The sequence below is a fragment of the Erinaceus europaeus genome, chromosome 2 (assembly GCF_950295315.1).
Source record: "Erinaceus europaeus chromosome 2, mEriEur2.1, whole genome shotgun sequence".
Taxonomy (NCBI): Eukaryota; Metazoa; Chordata; class Mammalia; order Eulipotyphla; family Erinaceidae; genus Erinaceus; species Erinaceus europaeus.
This window is the reverse complement of record NC_080163.1, coordinates 82,084,471-82,097,119: the sequence shown is the minus strand read 5'-3', so window position 1 is coordinate 82,097,119 and position 12,649 is coordinate 82,084,471. Positions and strand designations below refer to the sequence as shown.

The window sequence follows — 12,649 nt, the reverse complement described above, 5'->3', positions numbered from 1 at the left end:
CACCCATTCATGCTCAAAACCCTACAAAAATGGGAATAGATGGGAAATTCCTCAAGAGAGTGGAATCCATATATAGCAAACCTACAGCCAATGTCATACACAATGGACAGAAGCTGAAAGCATTCCTCCTCAGATCGGGGACTAGACAGGGCTGTCCACTGTCACCATTACTCTTCAACATAGTATTGGAAGTTCTTGCCATAGCAATCAGGCAAGAGAAAGAAATCAAAGGAATACAGATTGGAAGGGAAGAAGTCAAGCTCTCACTATTTGCAGATGATATGATAGTATACATAGAAAAACCTAAAGAATCCAGCAGAAAACTACTGGAAGTTATTAGGCAATATAGCAAGGTGTCAGGCTACAAAATCAATGTACAAAAATCAGTGGCATTTCTTTTTATTTATTTATTTATTTATTTATTTTATTTAAGAAAGGATTAATTAACAAAACCATAGGGTAGGAGGGGTACAACTCCACACAATTCCCACCGCCCAATCTCTTGGCATTTCTTTATGCAAACACTAACTCTGAAGAAGAAGACATCCAGAAATCACTCCCATTCACTGTTGCAGCAAAATCAGTAAAATACCTAGGAGTAAAGCTGATCAAAGAAGTGAAAGACTTGTATACTGAAAACTATGAGTCACTATTCAGGGAAATAGAAACTGATACCAAGAAATGGAAAGATATCCCATGCTCATGGATTGGAAAAATAAATATCATCAAAATGAATATTCTCCTCAGAGCAATATACAAATTTAATGCGATCCTCATCAAAGTTCCACCAAGCTTCTTTAAGAGAATAAAACAAAAACTACAGTCATTTATCTGGAACCAGAAAACACCTAGAATTGCCAAAACCACCTTGAGGAAAAGAAACAGAAATGGAGGCATCACACTCCCAGACCTCAAAATTTATTATAAAACCATCATAATCGAAACAGCCTGGAAAAAAATAGTCACACAGACCAATGGAACAGAACTGAAAGCCCAGAACTAAACCCCCACACCTATGGACATCTAATCTTTGATAAGGGGGCCCAAAGCATTAAATGGAAGAAGGAAGCTCTCATCAATAAATGGTGCTGGGAAAACTGGGTTGAAACATGCAGAAGAATGAAACTGAAACACTTTATCTCACCAGAAACAAAAATCAACTCTACATGGATTAAAGACCTTGATGTTAGACCAGAAACAATCAAATACTTTGTTGGTATGCATGAGACCCCTTCTGTTTCATTTAGTTTAAATCCCCCCTGCTTAACACTATTCTATTTACATAACCACTTCATTCTATTTACATAACTGCTGTTAACAAGCACCACCCTCCCTCCAGGGCATTAGTGGTTCAGTGATAGAATTCTCGCCTGCTCCACCCCCTCTCCTTGTCACACCCTGATCCTCTCCTTGTCACACCCTGATCCTCTCCTTGTCACACCCTGATTTTCACCAGTCACTTTTCTCTCCACCCTCTCTATGTCACATCCTGTTTCCACCCTACTTGGCAAGTATATATAAAGACAGCATTGTGAGTTTTAGAGTACTTTAGGTTAGTTTAGCTTAGCTTGGTATAGATTGTGCTGTGTCCTGCATGAATAAAGAGATACTGCCTACAGCTCAACCATGAGTCCCTGGTCGTCTGTTACCCGCCCGTGAAGCCAGCCCGGCAAAAACAACATAGCCCGGCGAAAACAACAATACTTAGAGGAAAACATTGGTAAAACACTTTGCCACCTATACCTCAAGGACATCTTTGATGAAACAAACCCAATTGCAAGGAATACTAAAGCAGAAACAAACAAATGGGACTATATCAAATTGAAAAGCTTCTGCACAGCCAAAGAAACTATCACACAAACAAAGAGACCCCTCACAGAATGAGAGAAGATCTTTACATGCCATACATCAGACAGGAGACTAATCACCAAAATATACAAATAGCTCAGCAAACTTAGCACCAAAATCAAATGACCCCATCCACAAATGGGCAGAGGATATGAACAAAACATTCACCTCAGAGGAGATCCAAAAGGCTAACAAACATATGAAAAACTGCTCCAGGTAGCTGATTATCAGAGAAATGCAAATAAAGACAACATTGAGATACCACCTCACTCCTGTAAGAATGGCATACATCAAAAAGGACAGCAACAACAAATGCTGGAGAGGCTGTGGGGACAGAGGAACCCTTTTGCACTGCTGGTGGGAATGTAAATTGGTCCAGCCTCTGTGGAGAGCAGTCTGGAGAACTCTCACAAGGCTAGACATGGACCTTCCATATGACCCAGTAATTCCTCTCCTGGGGATCTACTGCAAGGACTCTATAACATCCAACCAAAAAGATGTGTGTACTTCTATGTTCATAGCAGCACAATTCATAATAACTAAAACCTGGAAGCAACCCAGGTGTCCAACAACAGATGAGTGGCTGAAAATGCTGTGGTATATATACACAATGGAATACTATGCAGCTATCAAGAACAATGAACCCACCTTCTCTGACCCATCTTGGACAGAGCTAGAAGGAATTATGTTAAGTGAGCTAAGTCAGAAAGATAAAGATGAGTATGGGATGATCCCACTCATCAACAGAAGTTGAGAAAGAAGATAAGAAAGGGAAATTAAAAGCAGGATCTGACTAAATTGAAAATAGGGCACCAAAGTAAAAACCCTGTGGTTATTATTCACAATAATAGCAAATAAAAAGAACAACTGCAACCATTATGAAAGTGTATATACTCTCTCAAAATATTTCACTGTTCATAATATTTTTGTCATCATGGTAATTGATATCATGAATAGCAAAGGCAAATATAATAAACAAATTTGGTATACTGTTTTTCTTTTTTTTTTTTGAACAGAATATAATCTGTAATTATTTTTATATGTTACTTTTCCGTGTCCCTCATTGAGGTTCTGGGACTATCCCCTACTTGATATTTTATCTTGTTCAATTTACTAAGCTTCTCTAGGCCTTCTCTCAATATCACAGGGGTTGTTTTGAGAATTAAACTAGGTATCTTGAGTAAAACATCTATATTAAAACTGAAACATTAGGGAACTTGATAAATGTTAGTTGAATATGGAGCTTAGGGCTTCTGGGAGGTATGACCATAGAGTAGCAGAAAATAGAACAGACTCTTTTCCCCAAACAACAAATATCTACAACTATCAGACTTAGAAAAAGCTCGCCAACTACAGCTGACACATCTGTAGAAGCATCACAGCCTCAGGTGAGTTCTTGCATTTGAGGTTGGGGCGAGAAGGGGCTTGAAACTAAACACAAAGAATTAAACAAACTGGGATGGCACAGGACAGTGCCATTTCCCTTCTATGTGCAGCAGTAGTCAGGCAGCACTCAGTGCTGGCTATAACGGGGGAATTTATGAGCTTTTGGCCCACTACCTCAGGGGCATTGGCCTACTGAATTACAAGGGAGATGGCAAAAAAAAAATCACATTATTTTATCAACTGATGCAGAAAAAGCATTTGACAAGCTCCAACACCCATTTATGATAATGTCCCTCAATAAATTGGGAGTGGAAGGAAAATTCCTCAACATAATAAAGACTATGTATGACAAACCCACAGCTAACATCACACTCCACAGGGAAAAATTGAAAGCTTTTCCTGAAAAATTAGGAACTAGGCAATGATGTCCACTCTCACCACTTATATTCAATATATTCCCAGAAGTCTTCACCATCGGGAGTCGGGCTGTAGTGCAGCAGGTTAAGCGCAGGTGGCGCAAAGCACAAGGACAGGCATAAGGATCCCGGTTCGAACCCCGGCTCCCCACCTGCAGGGGAGTCGCTTCACAGGAAGTGAAGCAGGTCTGCAGGTGTCTATCTTTCTCTCCTCCTCTCTGTCTTCCCCTCCTCTCTCCATTTCTCTCTGTCCTATCCAACAACGACAACAACAATAATAATTACAACAATAAAAAAAAAAAGAAGTCTTCACCATCACAACCAGGCAAGAAAGAGATCAAAGTTGCAGATGCTATCATGATTCCCTTTTGACATCCCTCAGCAGAGGACCTCACCAACATGTCCTGGAACCTCAACTCCCCAGAGCTCTACTCCACTAAAGAAAGACAGAAACAGACTGTGAGTATGGATTGATCAACCAATGTCTATGTCCAGTGGAGAAGTAATTATAGAAGCCAGAACTCCCACTTTCTGCACCCCATAAAGAATTTTGGTCCAAACAGCAACAAATGCTGGAGATGTTGCTGGAGAGTGACAAAGGAACCCTACTGCACTGCTGGTGGGAATGTCAATTGACCAAATTTCTGTAGAAAACAGTCAAACTCTCAGAAAGCTAGAAATGGACCTACCGTATGTCCCTGCAATTCCTCTCCTAAGGAACCAAACACCCCATCCAAAAAGATATGTGTATACCTATGTTCATAACAGCACAATTTGTCATAGTCAAAACCTGGAAACAACCCAGATGTCCAACAACAGATGAGTGGCTGAGAAAGTTGTAGTATATATACACAATGGAATACTACCCAGGTATTAAAAATGGTGATATCACCATCTTCAGCCCATCTTGGATGGAGCTTGAAGAAATCATGTTAAGTGAAATAAGTCAGAAACAGAAAGATGAATGGCACTCTCAGGCAGAAGTTGCAAAACAAGATCAGAAGAGAAAATACTAAGCAGAACTTGGACTGGAGTTGGTGTATTGTACCAAAGTAAAAGACTCTGGGGTGGGTTGGAGGGGGGGAGTTCAGGTCCTGGAACAGGATGGCAAAGGACGTAGTGGGGGTTGTATTATTGTGTGGAAAACTGAGAAATGTTATGCATGTACAAACTATTGTATCTACTGTCAACTGTAAAGTATTAATTCCCCAATAAAGAAATTAAAAAAAAATTTGGTCCAGGGATGTTGGTATGCATGAGACCCCTTCTGTTTCATTTGGTTTAAATCCCCCTGCTTAACACTATTCTATTTACATAACCACTGCATTCTATTTACATAACCACTGTTAACAAGCACCACCCTCCCTCCAGGGCACTGGTTCAATCCCCACTGTTTCATGATATGTTTTTTGCTCCACCCCCTCTCCTTGTCACACCCTGATCCTCTCCTTGTCACAATCTGATTGTCACCAGTCACTTTTCTCTCCACCCTTCCTATGTCACATCCTGTTTCCACCCTACTTGGCAAGTATATATAAAGACAGCATTGTGAGTTTTACAGTACTTGAGTTTAGCTTAGCTCGTCTTAGATTGTGCTGCATCCTGCATGAATAAAGAGATACTGCCTACAGCTCAACCATGAGTCCTTGGTTGTCTGTCTCCCATCAGTGAAGCTCAGCCCGACACAGGGGCCAGGTAGTGGCACACCTAGTTAAGTGCACACACTATAGTGCACAAGGACCCGGGTTCATGCCACGGTTCCCACCTGCAGGGGGAAAACTTCATGAGTCGTGAAGTAGACCTGCAGGTGTCTTTCTGTCTCTCCCTCTATCTCAATTTCTCTGTCTCTATTCAATAATAAGTTTTTTTTTAAAGTTAAAAAAAAGAATTTTGGTCCATACCCTCCAGAGGGGGAAGAATTATTAGGGGAAAGTGAGCAGAGGGCTATAAACTTCAGTTCTATCAGGACATGGGAGGGAGAAAAGAAAAAAGAAAGGGAAGGACATTCAGAGGTTGCAATAGGTGTAGGTCTGACTAAGAAAGGAAGGCATGACCATAGAATAAATAGGCAAATATATAGACAGACAGATAGATAGATACTTACAGAAATAATAGTAAACTCATTTCTGTGGCCTTTAGAGAACTACAATTTCCAATGGAGGGAATGGGGATACAGAACTCTGGTAGAGGGAACAATGCAGAATTATGCCCCTGTTTCCTCATAATTTTGTAAATTAAGTCAATAATAAAACAACATTATAAAAGAATATGAAGAATACATACACCACAACAAAGAAAAAAGTTAAGAGAGTTGGAGTTCTTCAAAATTTAGTGTTAACAGTTTTATAAATACTAGAGAAATACACCAGGCACGTTTACCTAGCAGTGCCTGACAGCTTTCTGAAGAGTGAAATGCCAATTTGACAGGACTAACTTACTGGAAGATCTTTTCATTATGAATAAGCATAAAAGTACAGGCTAAGTATCCTGTGGGCACATTAGTGTAATATGAAAAATCTGAACCAGAGAATCTTATACTACATTTTCCCCTACTCCTTCAGAGTTTTTTTTTTTCCCTCTCAATTCTATCTCTGCCTATAGCCCACCATGATTCTGGCATTCATCAGAATTATAATACAAAGACTGGAAGAGTTATATAATTTGGAGGGAAACTAAGAACTTCCCAAGTAGCTTGATGTATTAGCCACAACTAAAATTATATCCAAGTAATTATACTATAAATTATAAAATAACCATGGTCAAGGAATCATTGGAGATCATTTCCTGTAAAATGGCAATGACAAGAGACAAAAAATAGGGGCTGGGTAGTGGTGTACCTGGTTGAGTGCACATATTACAATGCACAAAGATCCGGTTCAAGTCCCTAGTCCCCACCTGCAGGGGCGAAGCTTTGTGAGTGGTGAAGCAGTGTTGCAGGTATCTCCTTGTCTCTCTCTCTCTCTCTCTCTATCACCCTTTCCCTCTCGATTTCTGGTTGTCTTTACCTAATAAATACATATTATAAAAAATTAAATAAAAGAGACAAAAATGAACAAGAGAGTAAATAGACAATATAATTCAAGATATAGGACACTTCTTCTTACTTCAGTGTGGTCCCCAAAATGGCCCAGATCATTTATAATCTGGGTGGTTAGGTGTCTAGATTAACTATTAGCAATATAAAAACTATCTACCCTGTGATAAAGAATCCCTTTTGAATTTGTGACATCCAAACTCAATTCCCATCACAGTGAAGAAGGGAGTACCCTTACAGTATTCCCATAATTTCTGAGTTGTGAGAGCAGGAATTCTTAAATTTAACCCTGTCTTCAATGATGGCCCTTGGATTAGTTTATTTAGGGAAGCACTGCAGATGGAGTGTTTTAAACAACAGGTCGTTAGTTACTTACTTCTAGTTCTGGAGGCTAAATTCCAAGATCAAAGTGTCAGAAATATTGGTTTATTTTGAGGTCTCTCTCTAGACTTATAAATAACCATTGTTTCCCTGTATTTTCCACATAATTTTCTTTTATATCTCTATATCTAAATTTCCTTTTTTAACAGGTCACCAGTTATACTGGGCCAGAGTCACCCTAATGATTGTATTTTATTTTTTATTTTTGGTCATAACAATGGCTTTACCACTCTAGGATGACTTTTCAAACAGATAGACTGACAGCAGACAGAAAGAGATACACCGCAGAACCTAAGTTCCCTTCAGTGTGGTGGGAGCCAGAGCCAGACTCAAACTTGGGTTCGTACATGGCAAAGCAGTACACTATTCAGCTGAGCTATTTTGCTGATCCTGATTTCACTTTCATGTAACACTTATTTAAAGGGCCCATCTCCTAACACAAGTCACATTCCAAAATTCTGCAGGCTAGAACTTTAATTTGTTGTCTTGGGAAGACACAATTTAGCATATAACTCTCTGAAATAAAACCATAGCTTGGGACAAAGACCAAGTTGGTGTGAAAGTTTATCAGTGGGCAGGAAAACGGTAGAGGTAGATGACAAGGATTAAGAATAAACCAAAGGAAGCATTTGTTGAATGCTTACTGATTCTATAATTGTACTAAATTAAAAAAAAATGTACTGTGGCTGGGGAGGTAACAGTGCATGCGCAAAGAAAATAGTCCCTGAGGCTCTGAGATCCCAGCTTTAATCTCCAGTTATCACCACATGCCAGAGCTGAGTAGTGCTATGGTTTAAGCTCTCCTTCTCTCTCTCCCTTTCTCTCTCTCTCTCTTTCTTCCTCTATTCTTTCTCCCACCATTTCTTTAGAAATGTAAGCAAAGCGGGCAGGAAGGGAGGCGGTCGAGGTGCCATTCTTAAAGGGACCCCAGGGAAGGCAGGAGGTTGCTGAAGGCTGGAAGGAAAATGAGTGAATCTTTGGTGGTTTGTGATGTTGCTGAAGATTTGGTGGAAAAGCTGAGAAAGTTCCATTTTCGTAGAGAAACAAACATGCTGCCATTATAATGAAGACTGATAAGGATAAACGCCTGGTGGTACTGGATAAAGAGCTTGAGGGTATTTCACCAGATGAACTTAAAGATGAACTACCTGAACAACAGCATGATGACAGAAGAGTTTCATATCCTCTATGCTTTATTTTCTTCAGTCCTGTTGGGTGTAAACCTGAACAACAGATGATGTATGCTGGGAGTAAGAATAAACTAGTCCAAACAGCTGAACTAACCAAGGTATTTGAAATAAGAAATACTGAAGACCTAACTGAAGAATGGTTACGTGAGAAACTTGGATTTTTCCACTAATGTGAACTTCTGTGCTTCTAAAGTATTTATGTATTAACTTGATCATATTGGAACCAGACATAAATATTTATTTATGCCTAAAAATGTACTGTTACTTACAGTTTGTTTCCTGCAGTAAAGAAAAAAATTTCATTTGTTCAGAGTTTAAACAAAGAGGAAATCATCTTCATAGTAATGAAACTTTGTAAAGTGTTTCCTTATATTTGTAATTGTTAGGTGGACTACTTCTCTCCAGGGACTTTTTGCACTCTTGTAACTAATTTCTATAACTTATGGTTTAGAATTTGTTACTATTTGCAGACAACATTGGAAAGTCGATATATTAGGATGTGATAGGTAACAGTTTCCTCCTTTTGAAAAGTACTGGATGTTAGCAGTTTATACATGAAAATAGCATATTATTATTTGTCAAAATCTTTGAAATTTACTTGGGGTAAAACACTTGACCTAGTTTTGAGCCATGACTAATTACTTACTGTGGGTAACATGCTTTATACATTTTCATCAATTCCACACCTTCTTTGATTTCTTGTGTCTTTTCAATCAAGTCCAGAAACTTTGTTCATTCTTAAAGTGTGGGGGTTAGTTTTCATAATGAAATTTATAACTGTTAGCTTTTCTTCTTTTAGAAAATAGTGTTTTAGTCTTAACATTGATAGGTTGTAACTAATCAAGGGCTTCATTCCTGGTTGTCTCACTTCTAGATAATTTTGAAACTAGGTTAATAATACCTTATTTATAAAACACCTCTTAATGTCCTGTGAACATTACTTATCTTTATGTATTATTACTATGCCTTTGATTTCTTAGCTTTAAATTTAGTTTCACTTTTACACTGCCAATATCCCAGATTTGGTGAAATTAATACTTTTATAAAGGGTCCAATAAAACAACTTTCTAATTTGTGTATCTGAAATTTGTAATAAAATTAACTTCATATTTAAAAAAATTCCGACTATCTAGTATTGGTGAATATATGGCAGCTGAGAATTACAATTTTGAGTAGATGTAGTTTGGGGTAGTTTTGTGCCATAGGATAAAAGTACTTAACTTAATAGCTTGGGCATAGTTAATAATATTAACACATCAGTAGAAATCACATTTCTTATACTAAGTGTCAGGTGATAGTTTAGACAGGACCTCTAGTCTTGTTAGATGATGGCATGCTTGACATAAAGCAAGGATTCCAATATATAGTGTACTTCAAAAGCAAACATGTAAATAACTGTTTAACAGTCATTTGATAAAAGGTATTGAGAAACTTGGAGAGTGAATTCTTTAAAAGTATTTCAAGTCGGGAATCGGGTGGTAGTGCAGTGGGTTAAGCGCACGTGGCGCAAAGCGCAAGGACTGGCATAAGGATCACGGTTTGAGCCCCCGGCTCCCCACCTGCAGGGGAGTTGCTTCACAAGTGGTGAAACAGGTCTGCAGGTGTCTTACCTTTCTCTCCCTCTCTCTGCCTTCCCCTCCTCTCTCCATTTCTCTCTGTCCTATCCAACAACGACGACAACAATAACTACAACAATAAAACAACTAAGGCAACAAAAGGGAATAAATAAATAAAGTATTTCAAGTCATTTCAAAACTAGCAAAGGCATTATTTGTGTTGCTGTGTTTTCCATTTACATGTGCTTTATTTTTCTTTTTTTGAAGTTTCTGTGCCAGCTTTAATATAGAGATAAAGATAGTTGGAATTTTCCTAATATTGAATAGAGTATTTTCTGTTCCCAACACTGTTTCACTTTACTAATCTAGAAAATAGGAAGACACAGGAAGTCATTTGGAAATGAGGAAGTGCTAGGATGGGTATTTGTATTTACAAATAGGAAGGGTTCTTTATTCCAGTTTCCAAAGAGAGAAAACTTCACCAAGAATTTCTTAAACAACTATTTTGATATTGGAGAGTGATCATTTTAACTGTAGAAATGCAAATATAATCCACATTATTTAGAGAGTGTTCTTTTTTTTCATGCTTTTGAATGGCACATATGAGATTTTATCTCACCTGGTTTGCAGCAATAAGGGGGGGAATTAGTGCTACTAGAAGGTATTTTTAATAAGGTTCTTTGTCTTGCATGTTTTTTTTTCTTTTTGAAAATCCTCTGTAATCCAAATTACACAGAACTTTTATTAGTTTCATTGCTTTTTTTTTTTTTTTTAAAGAACTATGATAGCCTGTGCTTTTCTGAGCTTGTTTGCCTCCTTATCAACAATATGCATTTTACAAGAGAATATGTGGAAGTTAGGATATCAAAACAACCTTTTTTACTCCATCTGTCCTATACGGAGCTTTATAAATCCCATACTCTACAGTGTTCTGGGACTTTTCTTTAAAATTCTTTGATCTAACCAAATTTTGCATTGTGCTTTTCCAATATATTTGATTTCATTTTCTGTCTCTTCTCAAACAGTAGCTTCAGATTTGATAATTCCATATTTTTCATTCCATATCTTCCTGGTATTGCTATTCCCATTCAACCTTAAGTCTGAATCTTTCCTGTTTGGCAGTCATTACTTCCCTGAGAACCTCCTTCTCTTCTTCTAAGCAAGTCTGCATTAGTTTTGAAATTGTTGACTTTAAATAAATTCTGCATAGCATCAAATGTGGCCAAAATGGAACCCAAGTAGTAATCACAGTATTTTTTTTGTATGGTTTTTTGTGGCAACACAAATGACATGGAGAAAACTGTTCTCAGGTTACTGTGCTGAAATTCCAAAAGTCAGCTTTTAATAGTGTTCACTTTGTTTTAGTGTTGAAACAACTATGTTAGGAGAAAAGTTGGTTGACTGTTTTTGTTTAATTGACTTCTAAAATAAATGTTCTAATTGTTTATTTTTTAAAAAAATTACTAAATGCCTAGTGGAGTTAAACATACTCTTGTTTAAGAGGGTGTTGTTAAATTTTTTATTGCCACTACTAAATAATCTTTATAGCTAGCAAACTGTCTGCTGGCACTTCTCTCTCTCTCCTTTATTTGTTTCCTATTTTCAGGAGTCAAATGTAGCCATAAATTGTATGTTGGTCTAACACTTTAAAAATTTCCTGTTAGAGGTGTTTATTGCCAAATTTAATTTGGCTGTCTTTATTCCCTACCCATATATGTAGTAAGGAAGCTGTACTTAAAATAACATTTGGACTGCTTTTAAATCCAAGCAATGTCATTAATCCATAATGTGGACTAGTGATGAATAGATATTTTCCTAAGAGTTTAAATGCTGATATTTGGTGCAAGTAGAGAGTAACTCATACTCTGTCAATTAAATTGCTTTCCCTATCTGTTCAGTAAACTGATAATACTGGAAGCTACAGGATGTAAACATTTACAGCTTATGTAAAGAAGTGTCTTCAACATTTCTGGACAAATCTTATTTTGTATGTCTGGGAGAATGTATATCTTTTAGGCTTTTAACATCAGTGGTTCCATGTTGAACATACTTGAGAAATTTGTTTTCCTATTATGCCATTTGACATTTCAAACCAGTGGTCCTGTTCCTGTAATATTTAAAACAGCTACATCAAGAACATAGGAACTGTTTTCTTTTCTGAATGTATGTAGTTCATACACATAATTATTTGAATATTACTTGAGATTACTAACATGCCAGGGCAATTCCCACTGACTTTAATAGTCCAATGTTAGCTCATTTAGGAGGCTTGAAACATTAATAGTTTGGTCTTGTGAATGTTAACAATTCTCTGTCATGGTTTGACAAAAATCAGCAACTGGCACAACTTTTTAAGCTGTGGTTTCAGTCTCTGCTAGTTCATACTGCATGTTTATTTTGGACAGTCTTCTGTTAAGCATGGTGCTTGTACTGGTTTAAATAAAATGTTAATATGAAAGGAAAAAAAAGAAATGTAAGCAAATTTTCTCTCACAAAATCTAAATAGTTCTTATCTATAGAAATAAATACTGTGAAATCTAACATATAAAGTTGGATATTGGTACATATATCTCACTGAATGCTTATAATTATGTAATTGGTATATCTTTCAGTCCATCTGTTTGAAAAAAGGGGAATAAAGACTTTGTCTCATGATTAATGATCCTCAAAAACGCACTGTTACTTTACTGATGGTATAGGGAAGACAATTTTGAACTACAGACTTTGCTAAGTAGTAGAGCTGAGTAAGGAAATCTGATCTCAGGGCTGGTCCCTCACTCCTAGTGTCCTCATTTCAAGGCTTACTTAACAGAATCCTATAATCCCTCTGCCTCAAAT

The 12,649-nt window shown here is 37.4% G+C and overlaps 1 protein-coding gene and 1 pseudogene across 3 annotated transcripts in view; one reads left to right on the top strand and one right to left on the bottom strand.

Annotated features, from left to right (window-relative positions):
• Positions 1–12,649, bottom strand: part of ZDHHC2 (zinc finger DHHC-type palmitoyltransferase 2) — a 110,127-nt gene that overhangs the window by 79,578 nt on the left and 17,900 nt on the right. The window lies entirely within an intron of this gene.
• Positions 7,956–8,539, top strand: LOC103107481 (glia maturation factor beta-like; annotated as a pseudogene).